This window comes from Notamacropus eugenii, chromosome 6, assembly GCF_028372415.1.
Source record: "Notamacropus eugenii isolate mMacEug1 chromosome 6, mMacEug1.pri_v2, whole genome shotgun sequence".
In the NCBI taxonomy this organism is placed as follows: Eukaryota; Metazoa; Chordata; class Mammalia; order Diprotodontia; family Macropodidae; genus Notamacropus; species Notamacropus eugenii.
Window position 1 is genome coordinate 308,609,009 of NC_092877.1, and position 20,986 is coordinate 308,629,994.

The window sequence follows — 20,986 nt, forward strand, 5'->3', positions numbered from 1 at the left end:
CCATGGTCTTCTTCAGCAATGAATGATGAACACACATGTGCCACATAAAGGATATCACAACCTGAAAAATTTTTTCTATGTTCATTATACTATGCAAAGTGAGCTGTTGCACTATAATTTCTCATTACATGATAGGAAGGTTATCTGAAGGAATATGTGCTTAGTTAAATTTTCTTCTATGGAAATTTTAATCATTGTCTTGAAATGGTAACATTTATAACATGCTTTGTAATAAGAATTAGAGAAGTAGTGAAAAGTTTTCAAGTGAGAGAAATCTTAACACTTTTTTGAATTTTTATGTCAGTTACTTGAAGTTTATGTCAGTATTTTGGAGGATTCTTTTAGAAAGACTCTACATATGGATATCTAAAATATGCTTCCAAAAGTAGAGATATCTCTATGAAGAATCTTTTTAAAAGAATGCTCCAGAATAGTAACAGTAAAAGCAATGACAAAACATTTCTGAGGTTTTCCCTCATACCTTTCAGAGGCAAAGTCAACAAAAGACAAAAATGCTAAATGTTGGCAGAAACATGAGAAGATAGGCACATCAATAGACTGTTGGTGAAGGTATGAATTGGTCCAATCATTTCAGGAAATAATTTGGAATTATACCTAAAGTCTTTCAATTGTATCTACCCTTGGAACCAGCAATACTACTACTAGGTATGTATCCCAAGGACATCAAAGATGGAATAAAATATATCTACTCCAGACTCCTTCCCTATAATATTGGGGACAGGTAAAAGCTGACCCCACTGAGGATGGTCAGATTTCTTTGCTTTGCTCCTTTAGATTAAAGGTTTCCTTCACCAAAGAGTCCTTTGTCATCACCACAGGCTTCTGGAAGGATCACACTACAGAAAGTATCCTCTCCTTATTTACACATGATCTCTTAATGATAAATCCAGCCAGGTTTTTAATTCTCATCTTCTTTGACCCCCTGTATCTGAGGTACTCAGTCATTTTTTGTGTCTGACTCTTCATGACCTATTTTTGGGGGAATTTTCTGGGCAAAGAGATTGGAGTGGTTTTCGTTTTCCTTCTCCTGTTCATTTAACCAGTGAGGTAACTGAGGCCAATAGAGTTAAGTAACTTGCCCAGGGTTACAGAGCTAAGTGTCTGAAGCCAAATTTGAACTTGGGGCTTCTGGACTTCAGGCCAGACACTGTGCTACTTACCTATCCAGTTGATGCACGTAGTAGATGCTTCATAAATGCTTGCTGATTTAAGTTATCTTTTGTCACTGTCGATCAGTTCCTTCTCCTGGGAATCTCTTACTTGAACAGCTATGACACAGTCTGCCTTTTCCTAAATCATCATCCCTCTCCCATCCTTCAGTCTAGGTGCCCTTAAACATTCAGTACCACACCCTCTTTTCTTCCCTTTATCACTTTCCCAGTATAGCATAAAGGATAAATACTGGACCTTGAGTCCGAAAGACTTGGGTTTCAAATCCTGCCTCAGAAACTTGCTCTCTTTATAACTTTAAGTAAGTCATTTAACTAAACTCAACCTCATTCTCCTTGTTACAAAGTTGGAATGATAATAATTGAAATATCTGCCAGAGTTGCTACAAGGATCAAATGAGATTATGTATATAAAGTGCTTTGCAAACCATAAAACACTATATAAAGGTCAGTTAATATCATTATTGATTATCTCATCATCTGGGTTCATTTATTATCTCTATGAGGATAATTCCTCAAACTATTTCTAATCTCTCACCAGAATGCCAATGGTGTCATGGCAACCATCTGCTGGACATCTCAACCTGAATATCCGATCAGCGTCTGAAACTCATTACATTCACCCACTCCACAAAAACCCAAACAAACCAAAAACAAGTCCTTTTTTCCACATTCCTCTCCCCATTCTTCTAATCTCCAAAATGACAATTCTATTGAGGATACTAGCAATCCCCTAGCCCCTAAAGTGCAGAACCTCAGTCCTATGGGAGTCTTCTTTCTCTTTTTCTTGATATTCTTATATATCCAATCAATTGCCAAGTCGTATTTCCATAGCATAGCTTAAATCTGCCCCATCTCATGGCTAATAACCTACTTTAAGTCCTTATTGCTCCTCCTCATCTGGACTATTGCAATGGCCTCACTATAGGGCTCCCTGATCCCAGTTTTCTTACCCTTTAAAAATTATGCTCCACATAGCAGTCAAAATCGTCTTCTAAAGCACAGGCCTGACCATGTCGGTCCCTTGCTCAAAACTCTTCACAGGATCCTTGTTGATTCTAGAATAAAATATAAATTTCTCAATTTAGTATTTAAGTCCTTCCACAACCTAACAACAACAACTACATTTATATCGTTCTTTAAGGTTTGCAAAGTCATTTAAAAATATTATCTCATTTGCTTCTCATAACAACACTAGGAGGGTAGGAGCTATTATGATCCTCATTTTATAACTCAGGAAACTGAGGTAGACAGAGGTTAAGTGACTTGTCCTGGGTTATGTAGCAAGTAAAGTGTCTGAGGATAGGTTAGATCTCAGGTTTTCCTAACTTCAAGTCCAGTGATCTATCCACTGAACGATCTAGTTATCTCCAGCATACCTGTCCAACCTTATTTCACATTAGTCACTTTCACACATACCAAGTTCCATTCAAAATTGCCTGGACCCAGATATCCATATAACATTTCCTTTTTCCACTAACTCACTAGAATACATTTCCTCCTCAACTCCACCTCTCTAAATTCTTTTCTTTCTTCAACACTTACATCAGAAGCCACTTCCTTCTTCAAGCCTTGTAGCACTCATAGGACCACAGATTTAGAACTCTGAGGAATCTTAGAGACCATCTATTCCAGTCTCCCATTTTACAGATGAGGAATTTGAAGACTAGAGAGAATAAGTAATATTCCCAAAGTCCCAGGAGTATTAAGAGGCAGAACTAGAATTCTCTAAGTTCATTGTCCTTTTTTTCCCTAAGCTGTGCTAACAATGTGCCTGCTTGTCAATTTTGCTGATGCTACCTTTATAGGTCTACTTGGCCCTGTTTCCTTCTATATATTCCTTAAAACAAACAAACAAACAAACAAACAAACAAACAAACAAAAAGCTGCTTCAATGAATTCTCTTTTCTCTGTTTAGTTAGTCCCTGCACTCAAGCACTTTTCCCCACCCCTGCCCCATAGGAATAATTTCTGTTTTGTTTTTTTCTTTTAATTTCTTTTACAGTGGAACTTGGACAATGGGAACCTGTCCTCAGAGCATGCACAACGTTTTCTTTCCGTTGCCAGCCCACGTGGAAGAGGCTGGGGAGATGATATTTGAGATAATGACATTTGAGATGATGACAAATCAGATGATATTTGTTGAAAGGAGAGATGGCATGTAGTGAAAGGTCCCTACTCCATGAATGAGAGCAGGTGCTGGTACTTCAATATCTCTGCTCCCTTAGCATGTGAAGAAGATGAGCTTTTCCAATGGCTGCTGAGTCAGAACAGAAAAGTACTTACAAAAGGCACTCATCATCCAAGGCATTCTCCTATTCCCACCTTGCTGCATTTGGATGACCAAGAAGTTTTGATCCTTTTTCTGCCCATGTGGGTCTCCACCTTGGGGTCTATGAGCACGTAAAGTTGGTATTGCTTCTGTCTCTGGGTTTACTCTTTCCTAATTGGGTCAATTCTCTGCTGAGTGGGGCGCTGTTTTTCACTCCTCAGTGTTGTACTCTCAGAACTCTAGCAGAGAAAGAAGCAGTATTAGGACAAAATGCTCACAGGTCACATAGTTGCGAGCTTAGTTGAGGAACCAAAGGCCTGATGCTTCTCTCCCTAGTGGGATGCTTACTCCTTACCTAAATGCAGCCAGTCACTAAAGAAAAGATACTCCGGTCTTTTCCAAAAATTTTCAGTTCTGACTCAGCAGCCATTTGAGAGACTCATCTTCTTCCAAAGGTATGGAGTGTGGAAATAAATTACCTGTACCTGTTCTTGTTCAGGGAATAGGAACTTTTTATAACAAATCATCATGCTTTTTCTAAAAGAAGACTCCTCGGCCTCTTCCAGGTGGGCTCACAGCCATGGGAACATATAGTGAATGCTCTGTGGATTAATAATTTACAATTATGATCACGGTAATAATGATTATCTGGTGACTTTCTCTGTAATAAGCAGATGTTTCCTCACTGGCCAGACTCCCATTACACATTTTTGAGAGTTTCCCATCCTACTTGGTCTGATTTATTCTGAACAATTTTAGGTCATGGGATTCAACCTATACGTATGAATGCTTTGCCAATCTACTTCGCCAAATCCGGGTGTGTATCAATCTATTTCTGATGTTGTCCATGCCAAGCTTCAGTTGATCAAGAGAAGAATTTTCTGGCATAATTTGTATTTTTATTTGTTTATTGTTTAGGAAATGAATATTGAATTTCATTTAGAACAGGCTTTTATTCATTCCCAATTCTTCCCTCTAACTATATGAATGACCTTGGGCAACTCATTATACTTTTCTGGATATCAATTATCTGATCTGTAAAACGAGACAGCTAGATTAGATGACCACTGAAACCTCTTGCCCCAACAAATCTATATTCCTATTTTTCAGTGAAACTCTGATCTTCAGTCATTTCAGTTTGGGAAAGTGGTGAGAATTCCTTGTCTTCTCTAGAGTTTTACAATATATATTATTTAAATTTGTGAAAACACAAACAGCACAAACCCCAAACAAGCAGTCTCCATAGTCAGGGACTCACTTTTGTTACTCCTTTTCTAAAACTGATTCTGACATTTCTACCCACATATATAAAAGCCAGTGCCAAGATATTATTAGGAGACTCCCTGTTTTGCAGAGCTAAAGCTCAGCTGTGTCCTGAGCTTGGCAAAACAACAATCCTTTGCACTCATCTCCTGGAACTGATGGTCCCTGAGCTCAGGCAAACACCAGCAGGCCCAGACGTGAAGTCCTGCTATGAACAGACTTTTTGTCACTAGACAACTTTCCGTCACTGTTGCTGTCGTCCTTTACTGCTGTTGCTACATTATACTTTTTGACTCTTTGTCTAGCCACAATTATAAAAATCAAGGTTCAGCCACACTGAAGTAGGTCCCCCTACTAGGGGCAGAGCCCTGGCACATGTGTCTAATTCCCTTCCTTACTTGCAAGCCATTTCCTTACTTTGAAATTAAACTTCTGTTTCATTTCTGGCTCTCCTCTCTCTAGCCTGCTCTGGTCTGCTCCAACCATCCACAGGTTAGAGGCCAGTTTGGCCCAGCTGGCATCTACAATTTATACTCACTAACATCGTCAACCCTTTAGATAAAAAAATGGTTATCTTCAATATCTAAGCAAACACATATAGGTTAAAAAAATTCTCAGGTTTTGTTTCAATGAGTTCTTTTATGTGTTACTCCTTCAATAGTAGGTTGCAATTATTGTGATGTGTCAAGGGGGTCCATTTTCTTGAATAACTGAGGAAAAAAGATGATTTTCTAATTTATAGCTAATTTTGACATTTGAAATACAAGAATGACAATTTCTTTATAATCCTAATAGTTTTAGGTTGCCATCTATTTCTTTGAACAATTGACAATATATCCTTAGTCCTGTTTAGGTTTTTTTGACTTAGTAAATATGACATATCTATCCATAAATTTTTACTGCTGTATGGTATATAAAACTTTATTATATAGATCATTGGCAAATATGAAAAAGCATTTTTTGAAAATGTAGTTTAATAACAAGTTTTCTAAGAAATACATGATTGTGTGAGGTGATTGGTTTTATACTTAAAATGTCTGTGTGTATACATGTATATATGAATGTGTGCTTTTATTAAGGCCCATTCCTGTTTACAGTAAAAACACCATTAAAAACATCAATATTTCTTGAACTAGAAGTTCCCAAACACAGGCAGAACCCATAGGATAATTTGGCATCATGGAAAGATCTCTGGATTTAGAATCAGAGGGCTTGGACTTCATTTCTTGCTCAAACACCTGTGAGACCTTGGGTAGCCCATTTAAACTACTCTGGGCCTCAATTTCCTTGCATCTAAGGTGGGATGGGGAGGGGGTAGGATTAGGGAGAAAGGTTGGAATAATTCTATGATCCTAATATGGTAATTAGTTTAGAACCAAATTATGATCACTGCTTTTCAAATTCTAATTTGTTTCCCTTTGAATCAATACTACACAACAATGAGTATACAAAGGACTTCCTAAAAATGATCATATTTTCCAGGAGATTCAGAAATTGAGAGACAGTATGGCACAATGATGAGAGAGTTGGCATTGGAGTCAAGAAAGCCTGGGTTCAAGTCTTGTGTCTGATACATCTTTTTGTTCCCCCAGGGACCTCACAGAGCCTCAGTCAACTTTTTAATTCTTAAAATGCAGAATAATTTCTGGGAAGCTTTGGGAGAAGGAATTTCCTCATTGAGAGTTCCTTGTGTCAATGTAATCATGGGATTTCTTTCCCTTGTCTCCCCTCAAAACAAAAAAAACCAAAATATATGACTGAATATTTTCCAATCAAGGTATATTCCAAAGAATAGGAAAATGCTTGGTCTGGAGACAATAGGACCTTGTAGAAAAGTGGAACTAACAAAGAAGGGAGAATTGCATTGTTGACTTTGGGGATGTCAACCTTTTTGCTGTTGTTGTTTTATATTTTTTGTGGGGTTAAAGCTTCCCTGTACCTGATATATATTTGTCACCTACTTGTTTCTATGGGAACAGGAGACCTGGTTACCCACATTAAAAAAAAAATTGAACGAGTTATATTTAAAGATTTCCCAGAGTACTATCTGGATTGGGGTACAATGAATCAAAGAGAGTAATTCTGGGGCCCAATTCCAGATTGAACCAGCTCTAGGTGAGTCCAGCACTTTGAGGATCTTGAATTATGAATTATGTGTGTTAATAATTTGGATATTGACATCTATCAAGGGCAAATAATGTTATCAAATTATCTAGACCTTTCTGGTCAACAAATTCCCTACGTGAAAATAAACCCTCAATGCTTCATGTTTTTAAAATATTAGCAACAATTTTTCAAAGTATCTGGGGCATTAGTACAGTGAAGAAAGCATGAAAGAGAGATGCATCTCTTAAGTACTTTCATGCATCCTACAGACCATACATCTTATATGAATTTCACAAACTGATTGGGACTTCCATGATACCCACTTTGTATAAGTTCATGATGTCATACCTTGTATTTTTCAACTTCAGCCCATATAAATTCATGGAAAGTTCATGCTGAAAGATTCTTTAATAGTCATCTAGTCAATACCTTCATTTTACGCATGAGACACCTAAGGGTAAGAAAGGCAAATTGTTTTCTCTAAAATCGCACAGCTAGTAAGATGCAAAGCAGGGATTTGAACCCAAGTCTCATGACTACCAGATGTAAGTAACGCAAAGTAAATAAATGATAGAAATTCTGTTTGTTGCTATATAATTAATCCTATAATCAACAGATCAATTATTCTGTTTCTTAATGTATTTTGGTAGTCATTTTCCATTGTGTTCTGGATGGTAATTTTTTAAAGGAATTAAGTACTCTTTTCATCAGATTAATTTTTACATCCACTGTACTACTTTCATTATTTTCTCTTGACTTTTCCCTACCCTCATTGTAAATTCTTAAGGAACTGAAGAATAGTTACCGGCAATGTGTTCATGAATGACTTCTATGTTTTCAGTTAACTTATTTCAAGGGTAGCATTGGGTTACAAACATATTCTGTGTATATTTTGTCATTTATAGAATATTCTGATATTGATTTGCCTTAAATTTGAGAAAGCAGCAGTCTTTTAGTTAGAGCACAAAAGCTTTAAAAATACAGATTAATAATAGAATCAGTTGGAGTGTTTGCACATAAAAGCAAGCGGTAGCATAACTAAATAGGGAGCCATAAAACACCACTGTATCATGGATCAATCATCAATAAAGTCCTTTCAACAAAGATATATGAACATCTGCTATGTGCAAAGGACTGTGGAATGTATAAGGCTTGAGGATCCCAAGCTAAATATTAAACAGTTGCTGCCTTGAAGCAGCTCGTATTCTTCTGAAGGGATGCAACATAGAAAGATAAGTATAAATTATACATTAGTACAAAGTAATTTCAAAAGAAAGAAATAAGATAATCAGGGAATCAAGAAAGCCCTCATGTAAGAAATGGCATCGAAGTTGTGCTTTGAAAGAAGGTAAACATTTAAGAGGAATTTTTTTCATGTGAATGTACATTGCCTGGATTTCTTCTCTCTGTTCATATCCTTAGATCATTTATCATTCGGGAATTCTCTTCTTCTTATAATATTGAATTAGTTCTTTCTGTATCTTAGAAATGAGACCTTGATCAAAGAAGCTTGCCATACTTTTCACCCACTTAATTGTTTCCTTTTCATCTTAGCTCTTTCAGACTTGTTTTTGCAAAAAACTCTTTAATTTTATGTAATCAAAATTATCTACTTTTATCATCTGTGATTCTCTCTATTCCTTGCAAAGGGAAGTACATATTGGACATGGGAGGAGTAGAATGTACTTGTTCAAGAGCTCACAGGTGGAAGATGGAACATTAAGAAACAGATCAATTTAACTTGAAATGACTGTGGAGCAAATGAAATGAGTGCAAAGCTAATGTGACATATAAAATTTTGAGACATGCTTTCTGGATAATTAACAATAATTTTTATTGATTATCGTTAGTGGATAATTAATAAAAGGGTCTCTCTTAAACCAAAGATGGATCATGGCAGCCTGTTGATGATGCTTATATGTCCTTGGAAGAGTGGGTATTCCCAACAGGTGACAATCGACACCAACTGGTTAACAATTAATGAGAGAATGAACATTGTAATGAGAGGTAGACCTATTCTAATGAGAGTCTGGGAGAATGAGACTTATTGTCACTTACTCCTAGACTACCCCCATCCTTAGGCATTCTAGACAAAGGATCTATCTCCCCCCACTCCCACTCCCAACCCTGAATAGGACACAATGAGCCAGGATTCACCCTGATTAAATTCCTTGTAAAGTTTTTCTTGTTGGGTGAGTAACAGCTCCACCTAGATAAGATGGTCTAAATGGGGTAAATTTGGGGGCAAATTCAGAGATCTCCTTGACTGGACTTTGAATGACAAAATAGGGAAAAGGTAGGAAAAAAAACTAGATCTCCTCAATAATTTGTTATTTAATAATAATTTCTCTCACTAGGCAGAAGCCATCCTGGAGATGCCTTTAGAGGTTAGAGGAAAGGTTTCACATTCTATTCTAGAGGCAAAAGAGAGCTCCTGAAAGTTTCTGAGTATGGGATAGTTGCATTTTAAAACTATCAGATCAAGGATAGATCTGCATTTGAGAAATAGTAATTTGGCAGTAATTTGGAGGATGGAAGGGTGGAGCAATACAACGTAAAGAGTCAGATTTAGAGGTTGTCTCATGTTGGAAGTCATGAGAATCTGAATTAGAGTAGAGGTCTTAAGAGCAAACCAAAGGAAAAAAGATAAGATATGCTAGAGGGGTAGAATGAACAGGACTTGGGAAATGATTGTGTAAGTCACACATCTCATTAAGCCTTTTTTCATCAATTACTGATGAAACAGACTCATGTAAAGGAAGAGATTTGCATTATACTTGTCAGTGGGTGTGGGATGTTGCCCTTTTATCCATCCATATTTTGATATTTAATATGAGCAAATAAATAACTTTATTTTAATACAGATTAGAAAAATGTATTTGAAGAAATTTCTTTCAGATAGGATATTAGACAGTTTGGGAAAGAAAATGATTTATAGTATAGATTTGAGGACCTGGATCTCTTTGTTAACAAAGGGTGTTGTATCTCCTGTGTAGGAAAAAGTATAATGTTATAAAGAATTAGGGAAAGATTTTTTGTTTATTAAAAATTTGAGACACATGGGTGTAAAGAAAATCAGTGTAAAGGGCGCCAAAGAGACAGACTGCTGTGTTGGAGAATTTGGAGGCATAATGGCTTTCTCTCCTACTTTGCATATACATGTTATGTGAATACAGTGAAACTAAGAAAATGTGGAATCATATAAAAATATTTGCAGATTCTGGTATGATTACAAAAGGACTATTAATCTAACGGGCAAAATTTGGGGAGTTGTGCCTTTTTAAGTAAAAGATGAATTCCTAGGAATCAAAAGACTCTCACATAAGTCGTTCAACTATGAGAAATCCAGGAGCACAAAGCAATGGCAGAGGGAGAGGAACCCGGGAACTCTGCAGTGAAGACACAGCAGGGGCTAAAAAAGATACTCTGCTGGGACCTGTGGCAACTAGAGGGAGAGATCTGATTGGTCAAAGAGCATGGAAGCCATGAGCCATTGGTCATGAGCTCCATTCTCAGGCTAGTTGCTCTCTACTGCCCCCACTGGATCCAGAAGGAAAAGCTGGGGGCATATTGCAATGATATCCTGGAAAACCAACTCAGCTATGAGCTCTGGTGTAATTGGAAAGCGCAGCATGCAGATCAGTAGTGCCTCACTGGTGTTGGTAGCTCAGAGACAGCCAATTTGATGAGCTTTGCAATTCTTTGGCTTAAACAGAACTGCTATTTACATCAAGAGCAACTCTTTCAAAACACCTTTTAAAGGGTGCTAGTTACAGAGTTTATAAAGGCTGTATGCAAATAGAGCATTTGTCTGGCTGAAGAGTAGTGAGGAACAGATATCAAGCAGTGATTAGAGAAAGAATTTTGTGTATTGCAAGTGTTTCTGAATGAACCAGTAGCACTGAAACAGTGAAACCTGCAGTTGAGTTTTAAATTGCCTAAATCATAGGATTTTTTTCATTTAGGAGCTTCTACTTCATGTAAATGTATGTCTACTCTTCTCCAGTCATTGGGTCTATAAGCATTGATTAAGTACTAAAGGTACTAAAGGTAAAATAAGTTAAATAAGTGCTGGGAATGTAAAGAAAGGGATAAGACAGTCTCTGCCCTTGGGGAGTTTTTACCTAGTAGTTCCAGGTGACTCTAATTTATAAGTAATTAAATATTAAATTAATAAATAATTTCATAATAAAATTGTTAAATAAATAATAAATAAAAATTAATGAATGAATGAGTAGGAGAGACAACATGTAACAACTATGTACAAACAAGCTATATGCAGGATAAATAGGGATTCTTTAACAGAGGGAAGGTACTAGAATTAACAGGGATTGGAAAAGGCTTCCTGTAGGAGATGGGATTTTAGCTGGAACTTGAAAGAAGCCTGGGAAATAAGGAAATCAGAAATGAGGAGATTGCATGCATTCCAGGCAGGAGGGACAGGCAGAGAAAAGGCCTGAAGCCAAGAAATAGAGTAGCTACTGGGTACATTGGTAGAAGAGTGTGACCTAGGTATGTGTGTTGTCATCTATTTCATTATTTAAGCACTAGTGTTAACGTATTAGTATCTATAATATTTATTTTGCCTTAAGTAAATTCTTATCTTTAAAGCAGAAAAAATATCATTATTATGAGTGACTAGTTTTACAGATAGACAACATATAAGATGTGGGCTCAGGAACTAAAGGGGTGAGTAGAAGAAATACATTTCCTTTCCACCGAACTATGACCTTTACAACCCTTGGAGAGTTTTATTTTTTTAATATTTTATTGATGTTTTCTGCTTTATATTATCATAACGATTCCTAGTATTCTTCCTCTTCTCTCTCCCATGGAATAATCCCATGTGACAAACTATTTTTTAATGAAGGAAAAAACCAATCCACATAACTGATTTATACATTGAAAAAGTCCAGAAACATGTGCAATGTATAACACCTATGGAACTTTACTTCCAAGACATAATAGGTTGGGGGTGTCCCTCTCATATTGAGTTCTGCTTTGTAATTTGTTACATTTACTTTGATTAGTTGGTATGTTGTTCTTTCCATTTACATGACTGTAATTATTATGTATATTGTTTCCTTGGCTCTGCCATAGTCTTTCAAGAAGGATGCAGGGCAATACCAGTTCAGTCTGACCACACTGAAGGATATCAATAATCCAGGGTAACTAGAAAGGTGAAAATGATAACGAGGAAGGATGGTCTATGAGGTGCCACAGTGCCTGCCAATACATGGGTGGTCAAGTAACCTTCTCTCATTTATCCTCTATGTACATATTGACACCTTGCTGGAAGGCACACCTCTTCATACATGGGGCGGTCATCACTTTAGCATGGGGATTGGCATGCCACAGAAGTGATCATATGACCACCAAACATTCTTTGGTACCATTTAGTGTAACAGCAAAATGAAGAAACTCAGAAATAGCATTGATGAGGAGGAGGAGGAGGATGGTGGTGAACTCTTTAAAGAAACCATAAACTAAAAAAACACCAAACTTTAAAAATAATGGCAACGAATCTAATGTTTTAGAGTGACTTGTTTTAAGATTTCCAACAAATTACTTTTATTGCCACAGAAGCACCTAGGGGTAGGTATTATTTTCTCCATTCAAAAAGAACAGACAAATCGAATCAGAGGCAAGGGCAGCAGCATTTCTATTGAGACTACTAAGTGCCAGGCCTTGCACTAAGCACTTTTTTCCTACAAATATTAATTTATTTGATCCTCACAACAATCCTTTGAGGTAGATGCTATTATTATCCTCATTTTACAATTAAGGAAATTGAGGCAACTGAGTTTTACATGATATTTTGATCTTCAGATGACCTTATACATTTCCTTCAATGTAAAGCCATTATTATGAATAAAGCAACCTTCTTTGTCACAGCATTAAAACTCTTATTTATAGAAAACTATGTTCTACTCCTGTTTTTTTTTTTTAAAAAAGAGATGATTAGTCTAATATCACACATACTATGGTCAAGTTTGTTTTGTTATAAGGTGATCTGTCAACTTGGTATTCTTAAAAAAAAGGCACATGATAGTGAAGAGATCCACAGTCCAATTCCTGCTCTGTCTTTAATCCAATTGGGTGACCTATTCACCAATGAATCATAGACTCACAGAATTTGAGATGTGGAAGGGATATTAGTGACCATCTAGTCCAACCACTACCTGAAAGAAACTCTCAATAATACATGTCTGTCAAATGGTCAACAAATCTCTGCTGAAGATCCTTTGGGATGGTGGAAAATAACCAGATGTAGAGTCAGAGCACCTGAGTTTGAATTCCAGCTCTGCTACTCACCAAGATTGTGACTTTGGGAAAGACACATTTCCTAGGTCTCTGTTGCTTATCTGTACCGTAAAGAGTTAGACTAGAAGGCTTTTATGGTCCCTTCCATCTCTAAATCCTGTCAATTTCCGATTAAGGAGATTCTGTTGTTATGCACTTATACTTCTTCAGAAATTGATCTTTCCATCAAGGCTAAATTCCCCTCTTTGTAATTTCTGCCTAATATTTTTGTGTCTATTCCTCCACTGTCAAAAAGAACAAATATGATCCTTCTTTTCTGAGAGCTCCTTAAGTACTTAAAGACAGCCAACATGAACCCATTAGACTTCTCTAGTTAAACACTCCCAGTTCTTTCAAAGTATCATCATGTTGGATGAACTGAAAACCATTCACCATCCTGTTTGCCTTCCTCTGAACATTCTCCAGATTATAATAATAATATCAAGAGCTGAAATTATAGACACTTTACCAGCATTACCTCATTTGATCCTCACAACAACCTTGGGAGTTAGATGATGTTATTATAATTTTACTGATGAGAAAACTGAGGCAGCCAACTAGTCACACAGCAAGTAAATGCCAGCAGCTGGATTTGAACTCAATTCTTCCAGACTCTAGGACCTGACTGACTAATTAAACCTAACTGTCTTATTAAACTCTGATGTCCAGAAGTGGGCACATAACTTATGATGTGGTGCAGAATTAGTTCTCACTACAAGCGCTCTCCTCATGTTTCATAAATGGATCTTAAATAAAACCACAAAAGAATAATAGTCAAAGAACTAATTGGCCTTTCTCTAATACATACAGTACATAATACAATATATATATATAATACATATATAAATACATATATATAATGCATATATAAATAACAATAACTATAAACAAAATAACAAAACTATAAATACCAATAACTATAAATACCAATAACTATAAAACATTGGCAGAAGAAAGAAAGCTAGCAAATATTTAGAAAAATACATCAGCTTCACACATCCTTGAACTTTCGCATGGACCAGCATGGAGTTATAAATAGAATATTGGATAAGAGTCAAGAAGAACTGCCTCTTATGTTTACCAGTCAAGTAGCTATGACCAAGTCACTTAACCTTCATGGGATTTAATTTTTTTCATGTTTAAAGTGATAATAATAATAATATCTGTACTTTACAAGTTTCAGATGGCTTAATGCAAAATGTCATGGGATTTATAAATGTCAATTACTATTACAAACAGTGTCATAGTAATGACACCAAAAATCAGTGAACAGCCCTAAGGAAGTATAGCGTTAGTCAAGAGTTCTATAGTTTTGGATCATTATTGAAACTATTCTTTACAACAAATTGATTTTCTTAAGGACCTGGGTCTAGTATGTAGAACTACTCTTTGGTATCCATGTTTACTTTGTTTAGGGTTCTGGTGAATTTTTCAGTTGACTGGAGTTTCCAGTCTTTCATTCCAGTGACAGAATTTTCCCTGAAGAGAGTAAAGGACAAAACTCCAGTTAATTAGGGTCAGAGGAATCTTCTCAACACACTCTGTTATGCAAATGAGGTAGACCTTAAAAATGGAAAGAGGAGAAAGAGCCAACATGCCAAGTTTGAAGAAAGCAGTGTCAAGACCTGCTAGGCCAAAGCAAGCAAGACCTTTTCAGCATCTCTAAGCTGCCCTAAATAAAATGCTGCTTTGGTCAGCTAGAGTAAGGATGCAAAGTTAATATCGTGTTATTCAAATTAGAAGCCTTATTAGAATGGAAAGTTGTGGGGTTTTTTAATTGCATGCCAGTTAAAAAGCCTCAGTTAATGAAGACTCATGAAGATACACTCAAGTATGAAGACTCAAGGGCCTCTGACCCAAAGAATTCTTTCTTGATGAGAAAGGTTTCTCTTTACCCCCATCTTCTCCTTGTATTCCAGTCTCGCCAGAAGCTAATTTGACCATTTTTGTCTAGTGCAGTCCAAGAGATGATAAATAAGACAGATTCACTGAGCTTTGCTGAGAAGACAGTACATGACAGATTTCCACAGTCACTGCTCATGGACTGCTCTCTAATTTATTTAAGTATCTGAACAGATGAGCACAAGACTCATTGGGACTTTAGAAACATACAAGGAATCATAGCACTGAAAGATGATTGTCAGTAGTTCCTAATACTATAGTATGACTTAATATAATAATAGTATTACTAGTATAATAGAAATATTGAATTTCCATACTGATAGGATGCTATTTTAGTATCCTATTTTTGTATTATTTTTAAATAAATTCTTAATAGCCATTAACACAGTTGCTTGTTTTTCTCTTAGCTAATATAAAATTAGAAGGGGAAGTATGCTTTTCTTTTAAATGAGCTGAGTTTATTGGGAATTGAATAGATATCTTGGGATATTACACTCATTCAGATAACTATATGTTCTTTAGTAGAATTGGCATAAACAGCTTATGAATAAGTTTGTGCACAATCTTCCTGCATAAATTACTATTGCCTCTTCATCAAAACTGCCTTTTAATTGTTTGATTTTATTCATCTACGTGGGCTTCATGCTTAAATATATTTTCTGATATATATATATGAATATGTGTGTGTGTTTGTATTTTTTTCAACTGCAGACTCTGATGGGATCTGATGAATTGTAAACAAGAATGATTTTGGCTATAATTACACAGAAAATTCTGTTGTGTTCTTTCCCTTCTCTGTTCCAGGTAGCATGCAGCTGTGAGAACATATCCTACATGCAGCTCTGAGTCCAGTTTCATCAGCTATGCCTGTAAGTCAAAGTGAGTAAGTTCACCATTAATGAGGAGCCATGTAGAGTTGCTTTCCCAAGCTGAACCCACTGGAGCATGTAGGAAGGATAGCAGAATATTGAAGCAACCAGTTTGATGTAACCCACATTAAGCAGGTGTTAACAACGTAAGCAGAAGAAATATTGGGAGGTCCTTGCGGAGCACTCCATGAACATTTCTTTAGGTGACTATAAAATGACCTCACTGGGTTACCCTAGTAGAATTGCAACCTGTGTGACCTGGAGGCAAGTCTCATTACTCCTCCATATCTGTTACTTTTATCTGTTGAATGAGGGTATGGAACCAGATGATGTCCAGGTGCCTTCTGGGTCTAAATCCTATGATTTGATAATCCTCTAGAAAAGGGGAGGGAACCTCTATACTATAACTACAAAGAGGGATAACATTCCAGAGGCATTCAAAGGATATCAGGAACTCTAAAGGGAGATACCTACCAAGTTAGGGAAATTTCCTATAGAAGAATTATGGGAGAATGTAAAAAGGTAAAACAGCGGATGAGAAGATATTGATAACTTAAGATTGTAACCTTGAAGGAATATCCATATTGATGAAGATGATAATACCGTTTAGATAGAGGATTTCTGGAAGGATGTAGATAAGATATACACAGGATAAGAACATTGAATAGTTGTGATTTGCACATTGAAGGGAGTATCTTCCTATCTTTCCAGTCTACATACTGGACAATTCAATGACACCGGTCTTCCTGATGTTCCTCTCACACGGCTTCCCATCCCCTGATTCTCCTGACTGATGATTTTCAAGAGCTCCCCATGCCTGGAGTGCTGTCCTTCCTCATCTCTGGTTTCTTTGGCTCCCTTCAGATCTCAGCTAAAACCCCACCTTCTGCAAGAAGCTATTTACAGTCCTCATTAATCTTCATGCCTTCCTTCTGTGATGATGCTCAATTTATTATCTGTCATCTATCCATCTACCTATCTATCATCAATAGACAATTACAATTTCGCTAAACTAAAATTATAAATAATTTCACTAAACTGAGTTTATTACAAGAAAAAGGAACATGCCTATGGAACCCAAAGAGTTCACAATCCGTAGAAAAGTTTTCTTATTTATAATGGTACAACAAAGGAAAGAGGAGGAAGCACAGATCTCCACCTAAAGGGTCATGGTATGGGAAGGGGAAAGGTACAGTAAAGGTAGAGGGTCCGAGGAGCAATGACAAAAGCCACATTCCTTTCCTTTGGAAACTGCTTAACCAGGAAGATATGATGGTCTGCTTATCTACTAGGGTCCCACCTACACAAGCAGTTTCTCAGCCTAGCACAAACTGACCAGTACCTATCTGGATTCCCGAGTACACAAAGAAAGCCCCCTTTGGGATGCAAACAACAAATTAAGTGAGTTCAGATGCAGGAGGAGGGTTGGGCTGGCTTTGTCCTTGGCACATTCAAAGCCTCCTGCATCCTCTGGGTACGGTGTTTCTGGAAAATACAGCAACTCCAAAGGACAAGTTTAGGGAACCCCTTAATGTTCCTTAACATTATCTATCTATATCTGGTTTTCATGTAGTTGTTTCATGTTGTCTCCCTACTAGACTGTGACCCCTGGAGACCAGGGACATTTTTTGGCCTTTCTTCGTACGTCCAGTGCTTAGCACAGTACCTTGCACATAGTAGACATTTATAAATGCTTGTTGATTTGTTTGCTTCTTGATGGTACCCATATTTATAGAGATGATAACATCAACAACAGTAACTCATTTTTTTACAATACTTTGGGGCTTATTATTTCTAACGAATATGAGTTGCTGTTATTACCACAATTTTACAGATGAACAAATGGAGGCACAGAGAGGTGAGGTTACTTTTCTACAGTTACACAGCTAATGTCAGAAGTGGAATGCCAACTAAGGTCTTCCTGATTCCAATTCTGGTGCTCACTCTACTAAACATTGTGGGCGATGACCTAAAGAGTATTCCAGTGTTTATATGAAGAAATGAAGCGTTTGTAAGCTTTGAGAACCTTTATTTCCCAAGAGAATTTTATAATTTAAATGTTATTATACTTAGGGAAATTTTCCAATTAAGAAAACAATAAGAATCCTGAGACACAGTGTGACTTAGTGGCTAGAAAGTCAACCTTGTCATCAGAAAGACCTGAGTTTTTCAATCCCACGTCTGACTCCCATCTTACTGTATAAAGTTGGCCATAAACTTAAAATCTTAGTGCCCTAGGCAACTCTTTAAGAATTGCTGGTGTACGTTGCTGGTAAGAGTATCTACAGGTAAAATTCTTGATGATGATGAAATCATAAGTCTATAACTTTATTCCCTCCTGTCACCCCCCTCCAAAAAGAAAATAGAACCTTATCAAGGGATATTTTAATTGTAAATTAAAAGCTAGCTCTGAACACCAAGATGTTCTAATAAATATAAAATTTGTTACCTGGAATATTTGCATAATGGGAAATACTATGTTTTTTGGACTCCATTGAATTATGAATTATTAATGTTATCTCTGCTATTTTCCTTATTATTTTTCAGCTTCTCCTTCCTAAAACCCAGGTTCCAGTTTGAAATCTGAAGACAAAAAATGAACAAAAGCCTCATTTGAAAGAAAGTTTATCAGGTAGGTGAGTCACAATCAAAAGCTACCTGAAGTTCTAATATACATTCTAATACACACATTCTAAAGTCAGAGTTGATGAAAAATTAAAAGAAATCTTAAAATTAACTTTTTAATACAGGACAATAAATCAATTGCTATTTATCTGAGGTGTTTTCCAACTCCTAAAAATGTTTATAAAATTGTTGCAGGGAAGTGATTTTACAAAAGTAAATCTAAAAGACTATTTTCTTTTAATAACAGGTAGAAAGAACAGTGTCATTGGGAACTGATTTCAATTGGTGTTGGACTGTTTGGCTTAATTCCAATAAGCTCTGACATCAGTCCCGATTATAAGGCTGAAAATTTCATAGGGTTAATGGGATTTAGAGGTAGATGAAATCTTAATGATTTGTAATGCAGCCCAGCCCCTTCATTTTACAGTTGATGAAAGTGAAGACCAAAGACTGTAAGTAAATTACTGAAGGTTTCATAAATAGTCAGAGGTAGAACTGAGATTCAAACCCAGGACCTTTGAAGAGCCTAAGTGTTCTTTCTAGTCTTTCATGTTACCTTGTGTCAGGGGCAGAAGTGTCAGAAATTGTCTTTCTAGAAGTTTCCTGATTCTGGTAACATGACATAAAAGGTAGGATTTTATGAATATAATTTGTGTTGTTTTGATATGATATTTGTGCTATTTGATATGACACAATTCTATTTAAATACATCATTTTTGCCATAAAGACAACAGTAAACAATAGTATCTGAATATGTAAGCAGAGTACGTTATCTATTCTGACAAAGATTAAGAGGGATTTGAAATTTACCTGTCAATAGTTTTCACTTCAATATTTTAAATTCTCTGATTATTATTAAAACCTTTGCTTGTGCAGTCCTTGGCTAAAAATATAAAAACCTCATCCTAGTTGACAGGTGAACCTGGCTTCTCACAGTCTATGTTAGTAGGACACAATTCTGTCAAGCCCTAGAAGAACGAGTCCACTGAAACAGCCTAGCTAAGTTTAGAGAATATTATAATCAAAAAGTAAGCCACTAAATAGTGAATTTTTTGGTCACGGCAACTCGTATAGACTGTATGCTAAGGCACAGAGGTCCAACTGAGAAAGTACACGCACCAATAAAATCACAGATCCTTTAAATATTGAATGCCTTATGCTGTCCAATGTAACTCAGACACTCAAATGGATATATGATCTCTTTCCTATGAATGTTGCTTGTAGCATTGCAGACTGCAGCTGATCTGTGCCTGCCCCTCCTCTTTCAAAATTTTACCTTAGGGGGCCAAAAGCTTTCATATTTTCTAGTGGTATCGTAAAGATACAAACATAGTACGTGAACAGTTCATTGTTTATCTCCTGTTCTCACCATGTGATCAACCATTTTCTCTTTCTACCAGACACATCTTTCATGACATGCTTTACTTCAGTTCTTTGTAACTTGTTAGGTGTTAAAACTTCTTGTATGTATATATATATATATATATATCCCTAATGAGCACTACTTTCTGCCTTCTGAGTGACACTCTCTTTTAACAATGTATACCATGATTCAAGATCATGTAACAATGGTAAAACATTGAGATAAAAAAGATGGCGTTTTTTTCCTCATGGAAAAGTTCAAGGTCATTAAATTAACTTTGCAGTATCCCACAAACAATCTAGCTACCTCTTTTCCTCCTGTTTAGTTCTGGGCCGACCTCACTGTCCATTTGCTGTATCTATTTAAAATATGAATACTGATGGATGACCTCTGTCAGCTGTTTTCTGAATTGCATATTATAATTGTGACAAATTGCATTTTTAACTCACTTGGTTTTCCTTTGTGAATAGTTGGACCAAACTCATTTGAATGACTTTAGATCTGTCCAAGAGGTTCACAATGTTCTGGGACTTGATGCAATAAAAAAAAGTCATCCACAAACAGCAACATCCAGAGGATCATGCCATATATCGGGAATTCCTCGTTAGCTTGAACTCTATCCTGGATCACCTTTGTGGCTTTACCTAGTCCCTTCACTGAGTGTTTGCTTCTTTGTGTTATACTTTACCTAATATTAATGAATATAATACTTGTGTTACAAGATTATCTCTATCTATAAGCATGAGAGAATCTTTGTTAGTCGAGATCCTTTAAAGTGGCATTTTTACTTTTATTCCCAGTTGCTTTTTCTGTGGCAATAATACTACCTAAATTTTTTCAATCCCTTTTATATCATCTCCTCCTTTACAAGATAATTTGTAAATTAATCCTTCACTGCCCTCACAATTATATTGCTTCCAGTACAAATCTTCTCTATGTATACTTATTCTAATCTAATGTTTTTTTTTCCATACTTGTTCTCTTTAGAACTCTTTTTGCCTTCTATATAAGCATATCTGAGATTGTAAAGATAAAATCCAAGTGTATTGGCTTGTTGGTTATGAAAACAACTTATCTAAAAAAATTCTTTTCA

At 36.3% G+C, this 20,986-nt stretch overlaps 1 long non-coding RNA gene across 1 annotated transcript in view; it reads left to right on the plus strand.

Moving 5' to 3' along the window:
* LOC140511592 (uncharacterized) overlaps nucleotides 1-20,986 on the plus strand; it is a 64,822-nt gene that overhangs the window by 32,593 nt on the left and 11,243 nt on the right. The window contains exons 3-4 of the long non-coding RNA XR_011969580.1: nucleotides 15,841-15,915; nucleotides 18,453-18,537. This is a non-coding gene — a long non-coding RNA (uncharacterized lncRNA). The remainder of the gene's footprint in view (nucleotides 1-15,840; nucleotides 15,916-18,452; nucleotides 18,538-20,986) is intronic.